This window comes from Gorilla gorilla, chromosome 4, assembly GCF_029281585.2.
Source record: "Gorilla gorilla gorilla isolate KB3781 chromosome 4, NHGRI_mGorGor1-v2.1_pri, whole genome shotgun sequence".
In the NCBI taxonomy this organism is placed as follows: domain Eukaryota; kingdom Metazoa; phylum Chordata; class Mammalia; order Primates; family Hominidae; genus Gorilla; species Gorilla gorilla.
In genome coordinates this window covers 31,135,470-31,157,016 of record NC_073228.2, presented here as the reverse complement: position 1 = coordinate 31,157,016, position 21,547 = coordinate 31,135,470, and the positions used below count along the sequence as shown (strand labels likewise).

The window sequence follows — 21,547 nt, the reverse complement described above, 5'->3', positions numbered from 1 at the left end:
ACAGGATATTTTATTGTCTTCTTAATAAAGATAAGCAAAAGCTTAGATTTTTCTGCTATCATTTTAAGAATTGACAAGGAAAATAATTGACTATAAATTTTTACACATATCCTTCTCTAAAATGTTTCCTGTTCTGTTTTGATATAACAGGTTGTTCCTTGATTTTGAGAATTAGACTTTAAGCATAATCTATTAATTTTGGCTTGACTTCATTTCTCAGCATGTCTCAAATGCTGTGATGAACTTTGGTTACTTTGAAATGTTTAGTGAAGTGGTTTCTATTGATTTCATATGTGTACTCAAACTAATCTACATTGGTAGATTATCAAGTTTTAAGATGATACTAGAGTAATAAAACTGGGCATACTCTTTCACAGTATAGTAGTATATTTGGCCTCACTGTGCTTGCTTGGCATAAGATGGTATAATTAACATCTTTTTATGAGTTGAGCTAGACTTTAGTATCCTCATTTCAAGTACCCCATTTTTTTGTTAGCTATGGTTATGTGTATCTGTTAATATGAAAAATGACTATTTTTTTGTTTATCATAACTGATAAGGAGTTTTAAGTTATATTGCTTTTAGGGAAATAAATCCCGGCAACATCTTGCTTTTTGTGGTTGTTAGTGCTTCTACTATAACCAACTTATAAATTTTCCCTAGTATATTCTTTTAGTTTTCAAAAGTTCCTTATAATAGTATGACTCAAAACTAACTGTATATGATTTTTAGGGAACTTTATGATGTATTTCTTTATCATTAACTAAAATTTTAATGTTTAATTTTTAACTGGTCTGCTTTGCCTCTCTATTCTTCTGTATTCCTCTGCCAGCAGTGTCTGCACTTTTGTTATCTATCAGAAGAAAGCGATAAAATAGGAGGTACAATAGAACCTTCTAATAGACATTAAATTCATATATCTTCCAAAATTAAAAAATAATGAACAATTTATTAATATTTTTGCTATTAAAGCTATAAATATATTTTTCTTTTACATGTGGATTTACAATATGAGATTTTTAGTATCATGAATTACTACTTTCAAACAGTACACTGTGACAGTTATGCTATTATTATGGCTGATTATATTATCTACTACATGAATACCAAAGGCAGATTTGTTAGTTTTTTCTTTGGTTATTTGGAAACCTGATGTTACTGAAGTCAAGGTTGAAACTTCAGTCTTCTTTTACTTCTCTTCTTCACCTATAAATAGATTTCCTAATCAACCAGTAAATGAATATCAGCAACTTAAATATTACATGTTTTAGCAACCAAAATCTTTGCTATTGTTAGAAACATTTCCACTGGTAGTTTATTGCTGAATATTAAAGATTAAAGTGTTCCTTTTTTAAAATTTGAAGATTGAATCAAATGTTTAAAGAAAAGCTTTTCTTATCAGGCCATGGTTGCTGCAATAAAAGAAAGAAAGAGAAGCTTTCCTGTATAAAGTTTTACCTACATCATAGGGTTATTGGAAAGGTTAAATGAAATAGTAGTTGTAAAGCCTTTATAACAATGGGTGGTATTAATCAAATGTACAATATTCGTATTCTCATGATGAAATTATAGATATTATACAACAGTAACAGATATTAGCCTTATTAGAAAAGCAAGATTCACAAAAGGTAGAATGTCAAACATTTTAGGATGTTTGTTTCAGAAATGGAATTTTCCCAATTATGTCTCCTGAATTTCTCATTTAGTCATTAATTGTTTAGACTTTTAAATGAATTTTAAAAAATGGATTCTCTAAAAAAATTTTATCCTCTCAGCTTTTTTGGGAGATTTTTAGAGGAGTTTTAGGGTCACAGCAAAATTGAGTGGAAGATACAGAAAGTTCCCACATATCTCCTGCCCGCATACATTTATAGCCTCTGCCATTATCAACAGTCCCCACTAGAGTGGTAGATTTGTTATAGTTGATGAACCTACATTGACACATTGACACATCATTATCACCCAGATTCCATAGTTCACATTAAGGCTCACTCTTGGTGTTATACATTCTGTGGGGTTGGATAATTGTATCAGACAGAGTGATTAAATCTTTTAACAGATAGTTAACATTAATTCTCTTAATTCTTTTCTTAATTTTTAATTAATTCTTTTAACAAGTAGTACTAATGCTCAACATACAACAGTGAGCGAGACTTAATCTCTGCCCTCCGGAAGCTTATACAGTAGTTCTTTTTAGCGAAAGAACTTGTAAGTCTGAAAAATGTACAGATGGCATTAACTAGAGTGTTTAGTTCTGTTGTTTGCATTCCTTCATTAATAATGTTTTAATATCTCCACATAGTTAAAAAAAAGAAAAAATGGAAAATATCCCGGAAGGTTTAGTAAGCAATTATTTTCTTTATTAGAACAAACTGTTGTTTGGTTTGAACTCTATTGTCATTGGCCTTGGAAATGTTGGAATTTTTCATTAATATGGATTATTAATATTATTTACAGATATCTCACATGTATATTGAATTATGAGTTGTCATATGGTACTTTTAGATGGAGTCATTTCCTTTGAGGCGAGCAGAAAAAGTAAAATGTTTCCCTTGTTAGTGTTTTAGTTATAATAACCTAAACATAGTTTTATACTACTTCATGTTAGATCAAGTTATGTAGAAAAGTAATTAGAATATGTTTCACTTGCACCTCAGTAGATTAAAACCAGTTTAGAAGTTTTAAAATGTGCTAATTCTTTTTGACATTTGTTGATTTGTCTGTTTGGTGAAGGCAGATCCTGGATTTCAGTTTAGGGAAGATGATACTTAAAAGACTGACAAACTTGTACTTTGTGTTATCAGGAAATGGGACCTGATTATTTCTTGGAGGCTTGGAAGATTTTGCTGCATTGTCAAATGATTGCACTTTAACCTTATATCTAGTAGAAATTTTACTTTCCTTAGGTGAGATCAGAGTAGTTGAACTGTAGATTTGTATGTCAAAACTCATACTAGTAGGTGTATATTCAATAAATAGATGTAACAAAAGATGGCAAACTAGCTGTCCTAAACATCCACAACCTTGTTTAAGCCTTTTTATATTCAGCAGATTATCATACCTCCTGATTCACTAGAACTTTATTTATTTGGAATTTCCTGATTCTTTCAGTTAAGCCAAAAACTGATTATTTGGTAACATCAGTAAAATTGATAACCCTTTAATGAGACTAACTAAGAGAAACAGGAGACACAAAGTACTGATATCAGGAATGAAAGAAGGGGCATCACTACAGATCTTATGATCAATAAAAGATAATAAGGTAATATTATACAACTTTTATGCCAATAAATTTGTTAACTTACATGAAATGGAAAACCTAACTAATTGGAAAGTTTTTGACAAGTGAAGAACAATCAGTAGAATAATTTTCCTGGGAGCAGTTTAAAATTGTAAGCAAATATTTCACAATACTTTTTTATTTTTTTTTTGAGATGGAGTTTCACTCTTGTTGCCCAAGCTGGAGTGCAGTAGCGCAATCTTGGCTCACTGCAACCTCTATCTCCTGGGTTCAAGTGATTCTCCTGCCTTGGCCTCCCAAGTAGCTGGGAACAGGTACGTGCCACCATGCTTGGCTAATTTTTGTATTTTTAGTAGAGGAGGGGTTTCACCATGTTGGCCAGGCTGGTTTCAAACTCCTGACCTCAGGTGATCCACCCCCTTGGCCTCCCAAAGTGCTGGGATTACAGGTGTGAGCCACCGTGCCTGGCCACACAATACTTTTTAAAAATTCAATTTTAAATTAAAATTTAACATTTAAATTAAAACATTTTAAAGCTTATTTTTCCCATGAAGGAAGGCCATAAAACAATGATACAAGAACTCAGGGAAGACATGGCGAGATAAACCCCGCAAATTGATCACAGAATTGATGAATTGTAAGGCATGGAAGGGAGAATAGATAGAAAATGGAATTAAATGAAAGACTGAACAAAATGGGAAGAAAATCACAACATGTGCATAGTTCCTGAATAAGAACAGCAAAGCATTGTGACTGAGGAGATATTTAAGGTAAAAATTAAGAAAACTTTATGGAAATAAAATGACTTCATTTGATGTAATGAAATAGCACAGCGTGTACCAAGGATAGTTGACTCAGAATGGTCAATTCCAATATATATCATTGTAAAGTTTCTGAATTTCAGGAGCTTTAATAACTCGGAGGTGGTGAGGTTGGTGTGGGGAGTGAAGAGGGAGTAGTGAGGATTAGGCTGATCTCATATTTCCCCACAACAACTAGAGCAAATACTGTAAGACCCCCGAGAAAGATAGTGAAAAGCAGCCCAAATTCACTTGAAATAGAAAGGTATAGGTTAGAGGTCAGCAAACTTTCTCCTGCAAGAAATAGTTTAGGTTCATTGGATGATATGTTCTCTGTGGCAACTAAACTATAGACAATAAAGAAATGAATAGGTTCGGCTGTGTTTCAATAAAACATTATTTACAAAAATAGCAGTGGGGCAGGATTTTGGGCATAGTTTGTTGACTTCTATATACTGCCATTTTGGAAATTTTTTTCTAGACAAAATCTAAAAAAATATTAATCATGCTGTACTTATGCATGGTTTTTGTTGTTTTTATTAGAGACAGGGTTTCATTATGTTGCTCAGGCTGAAGTGCAGTGGCTATTCACAGGCATGATTCATGGCACACTGCAGCCTCAAACTCCTGGCTTGAAATGAGCTCAAGTGGTCCTCCTGCCTCCGGAGTAGCTGGGACTACAGGCATACGCCACTGTGCCTGTCTTATGCATGGTTTTTAGTGGAGGAAGATTGTGTGGGCATAGTAGAAAATAGTATCGTATAAGTAGATAATGTATGTATTTATATTATATGTATATTATATGTATATATGTAAATAAACTGGCAGCCCATATCTGTTTCTTGTAACATTTCTTTCATAATCTGAATTTTCATTGTATTTGTTTACCATTGTGGAACATTAAACATATTTCTTTGTATTATAACTTAATTTCCAATCCTTAAAAGAAAACTCAGCTAATTATTTTGAAAGCTCCTTGAAGATAGTCTTTCTAACACATCTTTGTGTTTAATCACAAATAAAGGAAACTTACTTTCTTTTTTTCAACATAATGTATTATGTCTTTGTGTCTTATGTTGTCTGTTAGATCTTTCTTGAAGAAGAATGTCTGATTCCAACCCCAATTGTAATATTACCTCCTGTTTTTGTGTGGAGATGTCACTTACCCCTTTGTGCCTGGTTACCTCTCTATAAGTTGTGCGAGTGTCGGAAGGTTTCATAACCCAGTGTTTATTGAGAACTCTGCAGAAGAAAAATGCAGAATAAAGTTATTATTAACTAGGCTCATCACAGGTTTAGCTTTTAATATGGTTACGTTTCCATTTTCTTTTCTTTTTCTTTTTAATTACTTAATTAAAAACAAGACCAACTGGCTTTTGTTCTTTAGGAGCCGAATGAGAATACAAATAATGTAATACTATCAAAAAATTTCCTCTTAAACTTAAAGCATTAGATTCAGTAACACATGTTGAAGGTTGTGCAGCTTTTTCCCATTTAAAAATAAGTGTTTCCATGCTTCTTGCAATTTGTGGTAGATTTTAAATGTCTTTGCTATTTTGTGTTTCACTTATACATGCACATTCTTGGAAAATGTCACTTTCTCAAATACTTTGTTCCGCTTTTCCTAATTTTGTTTCAATCTGTTAAATATCATGAATGAAAATAATAAAAGTCTTTGTAAAGGAAAATGGTATTAATGTTTAGAATTTTGAAATCATAAAAGCCATATTTCACATTGCTTTAAAGTGATGTCCATTGTATTGCATTAAAAAAAAACCCTCTATTTTGAAAACATTGTCCAGGTTAAGAATGGCTATGATTCTAAGAAAATACCCAAATGTAAAGAAAAAACATACTGTTACAAATAATTAAAAATAGATGAGAGACAAAATTTAAATATTTTTGTTAGGGATTTATGAAACTTGAGTTTTGGAATTTAATATTGTATTATTTGTAATTCTTGTTTTTCATCAAGCATAAAAGATCCTTTTGCATCTGTCTACTATACCATTTTCAGGAGGTATTTAAATTTTAAAGATGCAGAAGGTACAGTGTGAGGCTACCATCTTTCATGCATTATAATTTTTAAAAAGCTGAAGTATTCAACATCAAACTTAGTCTTTGCAAAAAGCTCAAGACACTTAGCTCATTTTTCATTCTATAGATGCAAAAAACCTAGTTTGTGACCAAGAAAATGAATTGTTGATCCTATGATATAAAGATACAATTTTACACAAGAATACTTAGTTGTACATAGCTAAAAATCTTATTTAATTCCTGTTTTTTGACCTCTTCATGTTTTGGCTCCTTTAGTGGTTCATTTGACTAGGCCTCACTGCATTCTTGACTTTTGTCTTACGTAGAAACTGTTGGATCTGAAACAGATTGTCAGAAGGTTTCCCCGTGTTTACAACATGTTTGGTAGTATTTATATATAAAAAGATTCCTAAGTTATGGGTTGAGAATTCTCACGATTACTTAACCAAGTGATGTGGTTATGTACATTTGGTCAAATCTTTTAACAGGTTAACCTCAATTAATTAAGAACAAATTACTGATATGACTTGTGAAAATTAAAATAACTTTTGATTAAAATTGCTTAATGCTTTGTAGCCTTCTCTGTTTTATCATTTCAAAAACTCTCCCTATTGTCTCAATAAAAGTGAGTTAGAATTCCAGAAATGTTAGTGTGTTATAGAACTTGAACAATGGAGGCTCATTTGGTTAAATTTGTTTCAGAATAGATTATATTGTTAAAATTTAAAAAATTATTTAAATAAATGAAATTTGTGTAATAATTTTTCATATACTACTTTAAGGAACTTAATTTAGTAGATTTAAATGTAGCATATATAAATGAAGTCATAATTTTACTTATACTGCTAAAATTTAATCAATGTCATTTTGAAGTAGTATAATGGCAGAAGGACTGAAACTTTATTATGTATCTATTAAAAAACCCTTCTGCGTCTTTGAGGTCACACTAAATCTAAAGATCATTTTGTTGCAAAAGAGAGAGACTGGATGGGTTATCTATTGGTATATAATGTATTAGAACATATTTTAGCATATTAGAACAACATTTATCTTCTCATACTTTTTTTTTTTTTTTTTTTTTTTGAGACCGAGTCTCGCTCTGTCACTCAGGCTGGAGTGCAGTGGCACAATCTCGGCTTACTGCAAGCTCTGCCTCCTGGGTTCACGCCATTCTCCTGCCTCAGCCTCCCGAGTAGCTGAGACTACAGGTGCCCGCCACCACGCCTGGCTAATTTTTTTTTTTTTTTTTTTTTGTATTTTTAGTAGAGACAGGGTTTCACTGTGGTCTCGATCTCCTGACCTTGTGATCCGCCCGCCTCGGCCTCCCAAAGTGCTGGGATTACAGGCATGAGCCATTGCGCACGGCCTATCTTCTCATAGTTTCTATGGGTTAGGAGTCCAGGCACAATTTAACTGGTTCATTACCTTAGGTCTTACAGGCTGGAGTAAAGGTCTCATCTGAGGGCTTGACTAGGGGAGATTCCACTTCTAGCCTTCCTAAGGGCAGTTCTTAAGGGCTGTCTGCAGTTCCTTGGCATAGGGCTTCCCCACATGGCTGCTTACATAATCAGGCTCCCAAAAAGAGTCTCTGGTGATGGTGTTTGGGGAGACTGGGGACCAGCAAATGGAAGATGGCATGAGGCAGCCTTTCGAGGTGCTGGAAATGTATTTTTCTGTCTGTGTGGAGTTATAAGGGATATATGGACTTTATGAAAATTTACCAAGGTGTACACTTTAGATTTATATACTTGTTTTTAGGTATGTTATACTTCTATATATCTTTATTTAAAAGTAATTGTAAAACATACTTTAATAAATAACTGCTAGTTACTTTTAGATTTTTTGATATCCTTTTCTACTTTGGAACTAATTTTTTAGTTAATATGACTCAACAAAAGTAAATGATAGGTATATCCTACCACTGCTTTAACCAGATCATTGGATAATAACCTTTTAAAATAGGAGATCTTTGATTGCAATGGAATTTCAGCTTTATGTTTTTTTGTCAGTGGACAACCTTATACATTTGGTGAATTAGGATACTTATAATCATTAAAAGTCTAAGGTTACTACTACATAACGTATCAAAAAATAGTGGCATGAACTCCTTATACTCAGGTTAACTTCTGGCACCAAGATACCACCTGCCTATGTGGTGATTAAAAAAAGAAAGTATACTAGAGCAATTTTTTTTTTCAATTTTCTATTTAGAACCCTGACTTTAGCTAGTTCCATGTCCTTTTCTTTTGCCAATATTCTGCATACTCTACGGGACATGATCTTCTGTGATTCTACATTGTGGATTATAGTTCCTTTCTCCACTTATTTATATTCTCATCTAAGTAAGCAATGCTCACATTTGCTTACTTCTGAGTGTGCTATCTTTTCTTTCTCTACTCTAACGTTAAGTTTCTAAGCTCTTTCTTCTACCTCCTTGGATTCCACCATTGTACTGAAAATGAATTCCTACGTATTTACAGGCTGGCTTTCATTTGAAATATAATTATTTCCTAATAATACTCACTTTGTTTGGGTTTTGCATTCTCTTAGCTTTTTTTTTTTATATTTTTATTTTTATAGACAGGGTCTTGCTCTGTTGCCCAGACTAGAGTGCAGTGGCCCAATTATATAGCTCATTGCAGTCTTGAACTCCTGGGCTCAACGTATCCTCTCTCCTCAGCCTCCTGAGCAGCTAGGAATGTAGGTGTACAACACCACACCCAGCTAATTTTTAACATTTTTTAATAGAGAGAGGGTCTTGCTACGCTACTAAGGCTGATTTTTATTTTTTATTTTTTTTGTTACTTATTTTATATTGTATTAGTATATATTTTTTAAAATTGGCTAAAAAAGTATACGTGCCCTTTTCGTAGTGTCTCTATTAATATTTTGTTGTTGTTGTTTGTTAATTTTTTTTTTTTTTTTTTGAGACAGAGGCTTGCTCTGTCGCCCAGGCTGGAGTGCAGTGGCACGATCTCGGCTCCCTGCAACCTCTGCTTCCCGTGTTCAAGCGATTCTTCTGCCTCAGCCTCCCGAGTAGCTGGGATTACAGGCACACACCACCACGCCTGAGCTAATTTTGGCAATTTTTAGTAGAGACAAGGTTTCACCATATTGGTCAGGCTGGTCTCGAACTCCTGATCTCAGGTGATCCACCCGTCTCGGCCTCCCAAAGTGCTGGAATTACAGGCATTGAGCCACTGCACCCGGCCATTCTATTTGTTGAAGTTAAGAATATATCCCATCTCCATATTTTTGGCAAGATGTGCCCTCTTGTTCCTCTCCCTACACTCAGTCATACTGCCATTTATCTACCTTGTGACCAGTATGACAGATTGCATTCTTTTTACATACAGGCTTATATTAACTATTTAAAGAAACAAGGACTCCCAGGTCATTTCTAATTCTTACTTTCTAATCTTAACATGGCTGTATGGACAGTGTTGCATATCCTTTTATCATCTGCACTGATCCCTTTTCCCGACTCTATGTTTTTCTTTATGCATATTACTTATTAATCTCTAACATTTGATTTATTTTACTCATTTATGTGTTTATTTTGTGTTCAGTAGGTGTCTTTACCTACTAGAATATGTTCAACAGTGGGAAGGATTTTGCCCTGTTTTGCGCTCATAGTGCCTGGCACAAAGTATACAACTAATATACTTTTGTGTTTTTGGAGACGGAGTTTCTCTCTTGTTGCCCAGTCTGGAATGCAATGGCGTGATCTCGGCTCACCACAACCTCTGCCTCCTGGGTTCAAGGGATTCTCCTGCCTCAGCCTCTCGAGTAGCTGGGATTATAGGCATGCGCCACCACACCCAGCTAATTTTGTTTTTTTTTTTAGTAGAGATGGGGTTTCTTCATGTTGCTCAGGCTGGTCTCGAACTCCTGACCTCAGCTGATCTGCCCGTCTCGGCCTCCCAAAATGCTGGGATTACAGGCCTGAGCCAGCACACCTGGCCACAACTAATATAAATTTATCGAATGAATAAATTAATGAGAATATAAAAGGCAATAGTTCCCTCTACCATTCTGAGATTGAGGCCTAATTTTGACTTAAGATTCATTGTTACTTCCATATTGCTCAAAATAATTTCATTGGTGTTTACTAACCCATTTTAGATGAGGTGTTAGGATATACCAACATCACATACAATTCCCTGTCTTCCCAGTATAGTTGTATAAAAAAACTTCAGTTTTTCTGTTTTTTTTTTTTTAAAGGTGCTGTGGTCTGTCTCTGTAGAAGTACAGTTTTTCACTTCATGCCAACCTGTAAATTTTGCTTGCCCTTGGTTCAGATACCTTCGTTGGTCTAACTAAGGGGGAGGGCCCTTGTAGTATCAAGCATGACCATCTAAGACTACTGGCTTATCATGGGATGCTGAGTAGGACAGTTCTCTTTATGTCAGTTGTGGCTGGCAGATCTTTTAATTGACCTGATGGATATCATAAGATTGCAAAGGAAGAAGCAGGCATCTCAAGCTGGGAGGATATCATTGTAGTCAGTGAGTAGACGTGAGGATGGAATAGAGCCAAGTAGATAGAATACCATGAGTAAAAAAGTTAATAAAGGTTTAAAGGCTGCAGTACAAGTTGTCTGAAAGGGGAGAATGTAAACTAATGGTTTAAAAATGCTCCAACAAGGCTGGGCACTGTGGCTTTTGCCTATAATCTCAGCACTATAGGAGGCCGAGGCAGGTGGATCACCTGAGGTCAGGAGTTCCAGACCAGACTGACCAACATGTTGAAACCCCTTCTCTACTAAAAATACAGAAATTAGATGGGCCCGGTGGCGCATGCCTGTAATCTCAGCTCTCAGGAGCCTGAGGCAGGAGAATCGCTTGAACCCAGGAGGCAGAGGTTGCAGTGAGCCAAGATTGTGCCATTGCACTCCAGCCCAGGCAACAAGAGGGAGACTCCGTCTCTAAATAAATAAATAAGTAACCCCAACAAACACACAAAAACCTGAGTCCATCTCGTGAAGGTCTTTATTTGCTTAGATAAAAGTTTGAACCTCATGGCAGTGGTGTGTCATTGAAAGCTTTAGAAACAGGAATCAAATGATTAGAGAGAATTGTTTAGGGAGATTACTGTGACAAGGTGGATTTTTAAGTTGTAATGTTTGAGTGTGATATAATAAAACAGACCACAAGGGATAAATTCCCATTGCTTATGATCCTTAACAGTGGCCACTGCTCATTACACTCTGTTTCCAAACATCTTGTTTTCCCTTCAGTTCTGCTGGTTTCTGCTTCATTCTAAAACATTTATTGATGGTAAACTATGTCTAAGCACATGCCTGGGCATGCAAAATGAATAATATACTATTATTGGCTTAAAGAAGATCACAATCTGATGGAGACTTAAAAACAAAGTATAAAAAATTTTGAAAATGCTATCGTTCCTAGAGGTTCCACCCTGTGTTCTATTCTCTTGGTTACATACTCCCTTTCTACTTCTTTCTTTCTCTTTTCTTTTTCCTTTTTTTTTTTTTCTCTCTCTCTCTCTTTCACAAAGTCTCACTTTGTCATAGCTCACTGCAACCTTGAACTCCTGGGCTCAAGTGATTCTCCCACCTCAGCCTTCTGAGAAGCTGGGCCCACAGGTATGTACCACTGCACCTGGCTAATTTTTTTTTTTTTTTTTTTTTTGAGACTTAGTCTCACTCTGTCACTCAGGCTGGAGTGCAGTGGTGACATCTTGGCTCACTGCAGCCCCAACCTTCCAGGCTCAAGCAATCCTCCCACCTCAGTCTCCTGAGTAGCTGGGACCGTAGACATGTACCACCATGCCCAATTAATTTTTAAATTTTTTTGTAGAAAGGGGGTCTTGCTTTGTTGCACAGACTGGTCTCAAACTCCTGGGCTCAAGTGATCCTCCTGCCTTGATCTCCCAAAGTGTTGGGATTACAGGCATGAGCCACCGCACCTAGCCCCATTCTACTTCTTTATCATTTTTTTCAATCAGGATCAGGTATATTACTTATGTCAAAAGTCCTTTTTTATTAGTATGGCTGCATATGTATACACAGGGATCCCCACTGACTTCCTGTTTTGTTTAATAGCATCACCAAGTTCTCATTCAGATTGGCTCAAAACCTCAATGTTGAAATAATCTGTACTCTGCTGTTACTGGGTATTATATAAATGTCAAGTTCCTGTTAGCTGATGGTGTTTGTGAGTTGTTCTATACGGTTTTTTTTTTGTCTAGTCTTTCTATCAGTTGTTGAGAGAAGTATGTTGAAGTCTTTCCTATTATAATTGTGGATTTGTCTATTTTTCCTTTCAGCTCTACCCATTTTTACTTCAGATAACTTCCAGCTCTGTTGTTCAATATATATACATTTAGGGTTGCTTTGTCTTCTTGATGTAATGACCCTTCTATCTTTATTTTCCTCTCTGTCTCCGCTTATTTTCTTAGCTCCAAAGTCTACTTTATCTGATATGAATCTTGACAGCCTCCCTGCCTCCCTCCCTTCATTCCTTCTTTCCTTCTTCCCTCCCTCCCTCTCTTTCTCTCTTTCTGTTGAGGTGACTTTACATAATATAAAAGTTACCATTTTAAAGTATACAATTCAGCAGCATTTAGCACATTTACAATGTTGTATCACCACAACCACTAGTTCCAGAACATTTTATTCACATCGAAAGAAAGCCCCATACCCGTTAAACAGCCCTTCCCCATTTCCTCCTTCCTCCAGCCACTGGCAACCAACAATCTGCCTTCTGTCTCTGTGGATTGACCTGTTCTGGGTATTTCATATAACTGGATTCACACAATATGTGACCTTTTGTTTCTGACTTCTTACACTTAGCATAATGTTTGGGAGGTTCATCCATGCTGTAGCGTGTGTCAGTACTTCATCCCTTTTTATGGCTGAATAATATTACATTGTATGTGTACACTACAATTTGTTTATCCATTCATCTGTTGAGAGACATATGGGTGTTTCTACTTTGTGGTTATGATGAAAATGCTACTATGAACATTCATGTAGACATTTTTGTGTGAACATATGCTTGCTTCCTCTTGGGTATATACCTAGGAGTAGAATTGCTGGGTCATATGATAATTCTATGTTTAACTTTTTGAGGAACTGCCAAGCTGTTTTCCACAGGAGATGTACCATTTTATATTCCTACCAGCAGTGGACCAGAGTTCCAATTTCTTCATATTCTTACCAATACTTGTTATTTTCTGATTTTAATTTTTAAAGTATGACCAACCTAGTGGCTGTAAAGTTATATTTCATTGTGAATTTGATTTGCATTATCCTAATGACTAATGATGTTGAGCATCCTTTGTGCACATGTTGACCATTTGTATATCTTCTTTGGAAAAATGTCCATTCAATTCCTTTGCCCACTTTTTTTTTCTCATTGGAGTGTTTGGCTTCTTGTTGAATTATAAAAATTAACAATATATTCAGAATATTAGACCCTTATTTGATATATTATTTACAAATGTTTTCTCACATTTTGTGGTTTTCTTTTTACTTTCCTAATAATGTCCTTTGTTCCACAGAAATTTTAAAATATTGATGTAATCTGATTTATCTGTTCATTCATTTGTTGCTTATACTTTTGGTATCATATCTAAGAATCAATTGCCAAATTCAAGGTCAGGAAGATTTACCTATTTGTTTGCTCCTAAGAGTTTTATATTTGGGTTATAACTATTTTGAGTTGGGGGCTAGGGTTTCCCTTCATTCTTTTGCAGAGAAATATCTACTGGTCCCAACATAATTTACTGAAGAGACTGTCCTTTCCCCCATTGAATAGACTTGGCAGCTTTTTCAAAAGTTAATTCATCATTAATTTATTTCTGGACTCTGAATTCTATTTCATTTTTGGAATGTCTAATGCTAGGCCAGTTTCACAGTATTTTGATAACCCTAGTTTTGTTGTAAGTTTAAAAATGTGAGTCCTCCAAATTTGTTCTTTTCCAACTTTATTTTGGCTGTTTGGTGCAACTTGTACTTATTACATTTGCATTTAGGATTGGATTTCTCATTTCTGCAAAAAAGGCCACTGGAATTTCGATGGATATTGTATTGCTGTTATGAATGGAACTGTTTTCTTCATTTGTCTTTTGGATTGTTCATTGCTAGATTTTGCGTGTTGATCCTGCAACTTTGTTGAATTTATCAATTCTAGTACTTTTATAGATTATCTGGAATTTTCGATATATAAGAATATATTATCTGTGAATAGATACCTTTTATTTCTTTTTATTGCCTAATTGCTTTGCGTAGATCTTTCAGTACAGTGTTGAATAATAGTGGGCATCCTTGTCTTGTTCCTGATGTTAGGGGAAAAACTTTCAGTTTTTCTTTATTGAATATGGTGTTAGCTGTGGGTTTTTCATGAGCCATTTGTCATGTTTTCAAGTTTCCTTATTTATTTTTTTTTTAAGTCAGGGTCTTGCTCTGTCACCCAGGCTGGAGTGCAGTGGCATGATCATAGCTTATTGCAGCCTTGACCTGCAGGGCTCAAGCAGTCCTCTGGCTTCAGCCCCCCGAGTAGCTGGGACTACAAAAAAAAAAAAAAAGTACTCTGGTATTAGCAGATTGGCTTTAAACCAGGACAGTCCTTGAATGTGTAGTAATGCCATCTACAACTCTGCCTTAGTCTTCACTTCCCGCTTGAGATGAGCCAGAGGCTCAGCCAGAGATGCAAAACGAGAGTCCTTGCTGTTTTTCTTTGAGCAAATGTTTGGCCCTGTGTATGAGTGTTTTAGTTTTTATTCCCACTATATTAGCCAGCGTATATAAACACAGATAGACACATAGATACACACAAAACCGTTTTAAGGAATTGGTTTGTGTGATTTGGGGGTACAGCAAGTAAGAACTAGGCCAGGCTAGCAAGCTGAGAGGCTAGAAACTGTCAGAGAAGGATTGATGCTGCAGTCTTGAGACAGAATTTTTTTGAAATAACATGTAATTTCACAAATTGAATCTCTGTGTTCAGTTCTTTTTTTTTTTAATCTGCTGTCTTTTAAATCTCTTTATTCATTTCCTTTTAATTCTGGAAAATGTACTGTACTTCACAAATTCAGTTTTCTGCATGAACTAGTCTATTTATAGCTCCATGTACACTTTCTGTTTTTACTACTTTTTTGTGGAGGAGTAGTGTGCAGAGGAGAGTAATGGACTTGGTTGGGTGTTTATTATTTGCTTGAGGATGGTATGTTTTCTGTATTCTTATGAAGAAAATAAGACTTATTTTTTCTCCCACAATTAAAAAAAGTTTATAAAGAGATTTTCTCTCAAGGAAAGCTATTATTATAACTTGTAGCTCAGGTTCAACAGCAAGTGGTGCCTAGTACTGGTTTTTAACAAATATCAGGCCGGGCACAGTGGCTCATGCTTGTAATCCCAGCACTTTCAGAGGTGCATAGAAGAATTGAGTGAAAAGTACAGTGGTCTTCTTTCTTCTTCCTTTTCCTCCTCCTGTTCCTTCTTTCTTCTTGACAGGCTCTCACTCTGTCACTGGAGTACAGTGGCACAATCATAGCACATTGTATGTAGTCTTGAACTCCTGGGCTGAAGTGATCCTTCTGCCTCAACCTCCCAAGTAGCTGGGACTACAGGCGTGCTACCATGCCTCGCTGATTTTTTATTTTTTGTAGAGATAGGGTCTTGCTACATTGCCCAGGATGGTCTTGAACTTCTGGGCTCAAGCAATCATCTCACCTTGGCCTCCAAAAGTGCTGGGATTAGAGACGGAACCCACTGCACTTGGTGCCTGGACTCCCCTATTCTTTGATACATCCACTTTCTCCCATCATTAACACATTAAATTAGTGTGGCTAGTACATTTGTTTCAGTCAATGTGCTGATACTGATACAACTAATATCCATAGTTTATATTAAGTTTCACCCCTTGAGTTGTACATTGTGTGGCATTTGAGAAATGTATGATGCTATGTACCCACTATTACAGTATCATAAAGATAGTTCCTCTGTCCTGAGAATTCCCTGTACTCTGCTTATTACTCCTTTTTTCCCTCCCCCTAACTCCTGGCACCACTGGTTTTTTTTTTTTTTTTTTTTTGAGATGGAGTTTTTGCTCTCGTTGCCCAGGTTGGAGTGCAATGGCGTGATCTCGGCTGTCTGCAACCTCTGCCTCCTCAGTTCAAATGATTCTTCTGTCTCAGCCTCCTGAGAAGCTGGGATTACAGGCACCCGCCACCACACCCAGCTAATTTTTGTATTTTTAGTAGAGACGGGGTTTCATCATATTGGTCAGGCTGGTCTCGAACTCCTGACCTCAGGTAATCTGCCTGCCTCGGCTTCTCAAAGTGCTGGGATTAGAGGCGTGAGCCACTGCGCCCGGCCAATTTTAGACCTTTTCTGACAAGCTTCTTTTACTTAGCAATATGCATTCAGGGTTCCCTCATTTCTTTTTCTAGCTTGATGGCTCATTTCTTTTTGTTGCTGAATAATACTTTTATTAGCAACAAAGAATGAAACACTTAAGTGTAAAACAAGCAAAAGATCTATATGAGTAAAACAACAAAATACTGATACATGAAATAAAAAAATATAAATGTCATCTCTTCCTAAGTTGATCTACGCATTCAGTGCAATTCCTATAAAAATACAAGCAAGTTATTTTGTGGATATGTACTAAGTAATTCTAAAGTTTGTATGGAAAGGCAATGCTCCTAGAAGATAACATAGAAAATCTAGGTGACCTTGAGTTTTGGCGATGACCTCTTAAGTACAACACCGAAAGCGCAATCATAAATGAAAAAATCAGTAAGTTGGGCTTTATTAAAATTAAAAACTTTTGCTCCGTGAAAGATTATTTTAAGAGAGTGAGAAGATGGGCTGCAGATGGTGAGGAAATATTGGTGAAAGACACGTCTGACTAAAGAACTAAAAAACTCTTAAACCTGAACAGTAAGAAAATGAACAATCCTATTAAAAAATGAGCAAAAGGGTCTCAGCAGCTCGGGCTGCGGGAGGAGTGGCAGCAGCCAGGCAGCCCAGCTTCGCAAAGGCTCTCAGCATACTGCGGCCCGCAGGCACCTGGCACACGTCCTCCCCGCCACCAGGATGCCCGAGAGGAAGGTCAGCTCCACCGAAGGGGCCGCCAAGGAAGAGGCCAAGAGGAGATTGCCGCGGTTGTCAGCTAAACTTGCTCCTGCAAAAATGGAAGCGAAGCCGAAAAAGGCAGCAGCAAAGCATTGAAACCACCATCTGTAAAGCTCTACATATTCTTCACGGGGTGAATAATTTCTACCCAAAACTTGGGTTAAAGCTTCAAATGAGGAAGTACAAATAAAAGGGCAAAGGGGAGCAAAGGGAAAACAGGCTGAAAGAAACTAAAGAAGATTTACCTGCAGCAAAGGGGGAAATGAAAACTGAGGGGAGTCCAGCCTCTGATGAAGCAGGAGAGAAAGAAGCCAAGTCTGATTAATACCATATACCATGTCTTATCAGTGGTCCCTGTCTCCCTTCTTGTACAATCCAGAGGAATATTGTTATCAACTATTTTGTAAATGCAAGTTTTTTAGTAGCTCTAGAAACATTTTTAAGAAGGGAATCTCACCTCATCCCATTTTTTAAGTGTAAATGCTTTTTTTTAAGAGGTGAAATCATTTGCTGGTTGTTTATTTTTTGGTACAACCAGAAAATAGTGTGGGATATTGAATTATGGGAAGCTTTGACTGTCTTGGGTGTCAGCTTAACATTTCATAGATGGGGGATAGTTTTCATATCCTATAATACAAAGCATATTAAATGGCAATATGGAGTCAGTCCTGCATTTAATGTCTTGAACATTTTAAATTACTTCTATTCCCATGGTTTTTTTTTTATTATACTCTAAGTTTTAGGGTATGTGTGCACAATGTGCAGGTTAGTTACATATGTATACATGTGCCATGTTGGTGTGCTGCACCCATGTTGTTTTTTAGTAGAATTGTTTCCTAAAGAAAACCACTCTTTGATTATGGCTCTCCCTGTCAGAATTGTGTCCACTCTGTAACATCGTTGGTTGTGGTTGTCCTGTTTTCCTAATAACTTTGTTACTGTGCTGTGAAAGATTTAAAAATTAAATATGTAGTATACATGCTATTCAGTTGTGAATTGGTGGGATGTGTGTAACAGCTTATCAAATTGTGAAGATACTGGTACTTGATGGCCTCTTGAGGAAAATTTGCTTCCAAATTTAAGCTGGAAAGTCACTGGAATAACTTTAAAAAAGAATTAGGATACATGGCTTTTTAGATATTTGTTATGTATGTTAAGAATTGTGTACAAATTGAAATGTCTGTACTGATCCTCAACCAATAAAATCTCAATTATGAAAGAAAAAAAGAGCAAAAACCTGACCAAAGAAGATACACATGGCAAATAAGCATATGAAAGATGCTCAATAATGTATGTGACTGGGGAATTGCAAATTAAAAATAACAATTGGATACCACAGTTTTAAAGGGCTAAAAGCTCTAACATTGACAATACCAAATGCTGAGAAGAGGTGGAATAACAGGAATGCTCATTTATTGCTAGTGGGACTGCAAAATTGTACAGCTACTTTCAAATACAATTTGGCAGTTTCTTACAAAACTTTAACATACTCATACCATAAGATTAACCAATTGCCTTCCTTGGTGTTTACTCGAATGAGTTGAAACTTACGTCCTCCCAAAAACCTGCACAAAGATGCGTATAGCAACTTTATTCATAATGGCCAGAACTTGAATACAACCAAGATGTCCTTCACCATGCAAATGGGTAAACATTGGTACATCCTGTGAGTGGAATGTCATTCAGTGCTAAAAAGAAATGAGGTATCAAGCCATGAAAAGACATGGAGGAATGAATGCATATTACTCCGTAAAAGAAGCCAATCTGATAATCGTACTGTATGATTCTAACTATATAATGAAACTGTGGAGACATTAAGTTGAAAATTTTTTTTTAACTTCTCATCTCTTTTTTGATTAGTTCTCCTTTTATTCACATTTGTTTGTAGAGGAAAACATTTTAATCATAGTATTAATTCACTCAGAAAAATTATGTAAAACGAGTTATAAATTTAGTTGTGAACTATACATGGAAGCTTATTTCAAAATATATGTTTGAATTCAAATGCTAGTGTTTAGAAGTCTATTTAGTAACTGGTAATTTGACTGAATTGAACCATGTCATTATTATTTATTGACTGCCATTCAAAATAACCTTTTTTATTTTTACACATTTACTAGAGAAAAATAGGAAACTTAGATAAACATTCTTTCAGCTTGAGATAATCATGAGATAGTCACCAGTAACATTTTTATATCTAGCCTTCCAAATAGATAAGTAGTCAGATATATGCATTTCCTCTAAAATGTAAGTTCCATGAGGCCATAAGTGGTCAATTGAATGGATGAATGCATATTTAACAGACTTAAATTAAAATCTACACACAATTTTAAACATACTGTTTTCTTATAAAATGTTTTTTATTAAGTATATGTGTATCACATACTTTTTTTCATCCATGTTGTAGCATGTATAAACACACCTCATTCCTTTTTATTGCTGAATAATACTCCATTGAATGGATATATCACTTTTTTGTTTGTAAGTTGTTTTTTTTTATACTTTAAGTTCTAGGGTACATGTGCACAATGTGCAGGTTTGTTACATACATATACACACGCCATGTTGGTGTGCTGCACCCATTAACTCGTCTTTTACATTAGGTGTATCTCCTAATGCTATCCTTCCCCCCTCCCCCAACCCCACGACAGGCCTCGGTGTGTGTTGTTCCCCTTCCTGTGTCCAAGTGTTCTCATTGTTCAGTTCCCACCTGAGTGAGAACATGCAGTGTTTGGTTTTCTGTCCTTGTGATAGTTTGCTGAGAATGATGGTTTCCAGCTTCATCCATGTCCCCACAAAGGACATGAACTCATCCTTTTTTATGGCTGCATAGTATTCCATGGTGTATATTGCCACATTTTCTCAATCCAGTCTATCATTGATGGACATTTGGGTTGGTTCCAAGTCTTTGCTGTTGTGAATAGTGCCACAATGAACATACATGTGCATGTGTCTTTATGGCAGCATGATTTATAATCCTTTGGGTATATACCCAGTAATGGGATTGCTGGGTCAAATGATATTTCTAGTTCTAGATCCTTGAGGAATCGCCACACTGTCTTCCACAATGGTTGAACTACAAGAAAAAAACAACCCCATCAAAAAGTGGGCGAAGGATATGAACAGACACTTCTCAAAAGAAGACATTTATGCAGCCAACAGACCCATGAAAAAATGCTCATTATCACTGGCCGCCAGAGAAATGCAAATCAAAACCACAATGAGATACCATCTCACACCAGTTAGAATGGCGATCATTAAAAAGTCAGGAAACAACAGGTGCTGGAGAGGATGTGGAGAAATAGGAACACTTTTACACTGTTGGTGGGACTGTAAACTAGTTCAGCCATTGTGATTAAGTTGAAAATTTATGTCCACACAGCCTGCACATGAATGTTCATGGCAGCTTTATTTATAATTGCCAAAACCTGGCAGCAAGTTGCCCTTCAGTAGATGAATGGATTAACAAACTGTGGTATATTCATAAAATGGATTATTATTCTTATTTTTCTTATTTATTTTCAGTGAGGTGTTTTTTTTTTTTTGTAGAGTCTTGCTCTGTTGCCCAGGCTGGAGTGCAGTGGTGCGATCTCAGCTCACTGCAACCTCTGCCTCCCAGGTTCAAGCGATTCTCCTGCCTCAGCCTCCTGAGTAGCTGGGATTACAGATGCATGCCACCACGCCTGGCTAATTTTTGTATTTTTAGTAGAGACAGGGTTTCACCATGTTGGTCAGGTTGGTCTCGAACTCCTGACCTCGTGATCTACCCACCTTGGCCTCCCAAAATGCTGGGATTTCAGGTGTGAGCCACCGTGCCCAGGGAGTTTTTTGTTTTGTAGTTGTTTTTTTTTTAGTCTACCTACCTTCTTACTCTGGTGGTTCGTGTGCTAGCTGCGTGTGTAGTTTTATAAGGAACTGCTAGACTGTTGTCCAGGCGACTGTTCCATTTTTTTTTTTTTTTAATTGATCATTCTTGGGTGTTTCTCTCAGAGGGGGATTTGGCAGGGTCAGAGGACAATAGTGGAGGGAAGGTCAGCAGATAAACAAGTGAACAAAGGTCTCTGGTTTTCCTAGGCAGAGGACCCTGCGGCCTTCCGCAGTGTTTGTGTCCCTGGGTACTTGAGATTAGGGAGTGGTGATGACTCTTAACGAGCCTGCTGCCTTCAAGCATCTGTTTAACAAAGCACATCTTGCACCACCCTTAATCCATTTAACCCTGAGTGGACACAGCACATGTTTCAGAGAGCACAGGGTTGGGGGTAAGGTCACCGATCAACAGGATCCCAAGGCAGAAGAATTTTTCTTAGTACAGAACAAAATAAAAAGTCTCCCATGTCTACTTGTTTCTACACAGACACGGCA

The 21,547-nt window shown here is 36.3% G+C and overlaps 1 protein-coding gene and 1 pseudogene across 9 annotated transcripts in view; both read left to right on the top strand.

Moving 5' to 3' along the window:
* BCAS3 (BCAS3 microtubule associated cell migration factor) overlaps nt 1-21,547 on the top strand; it is a 709,394-nt gene that overhangs the window by 155,166 nt on the left and 532,681 nt on the right. The window lies entirely within an intron of this gene.
* Nucleotides 16,894-17,792, top strand: LOC109026722 (non-histone chromosomal protein HMG-14-like; annotated as a pseudogene).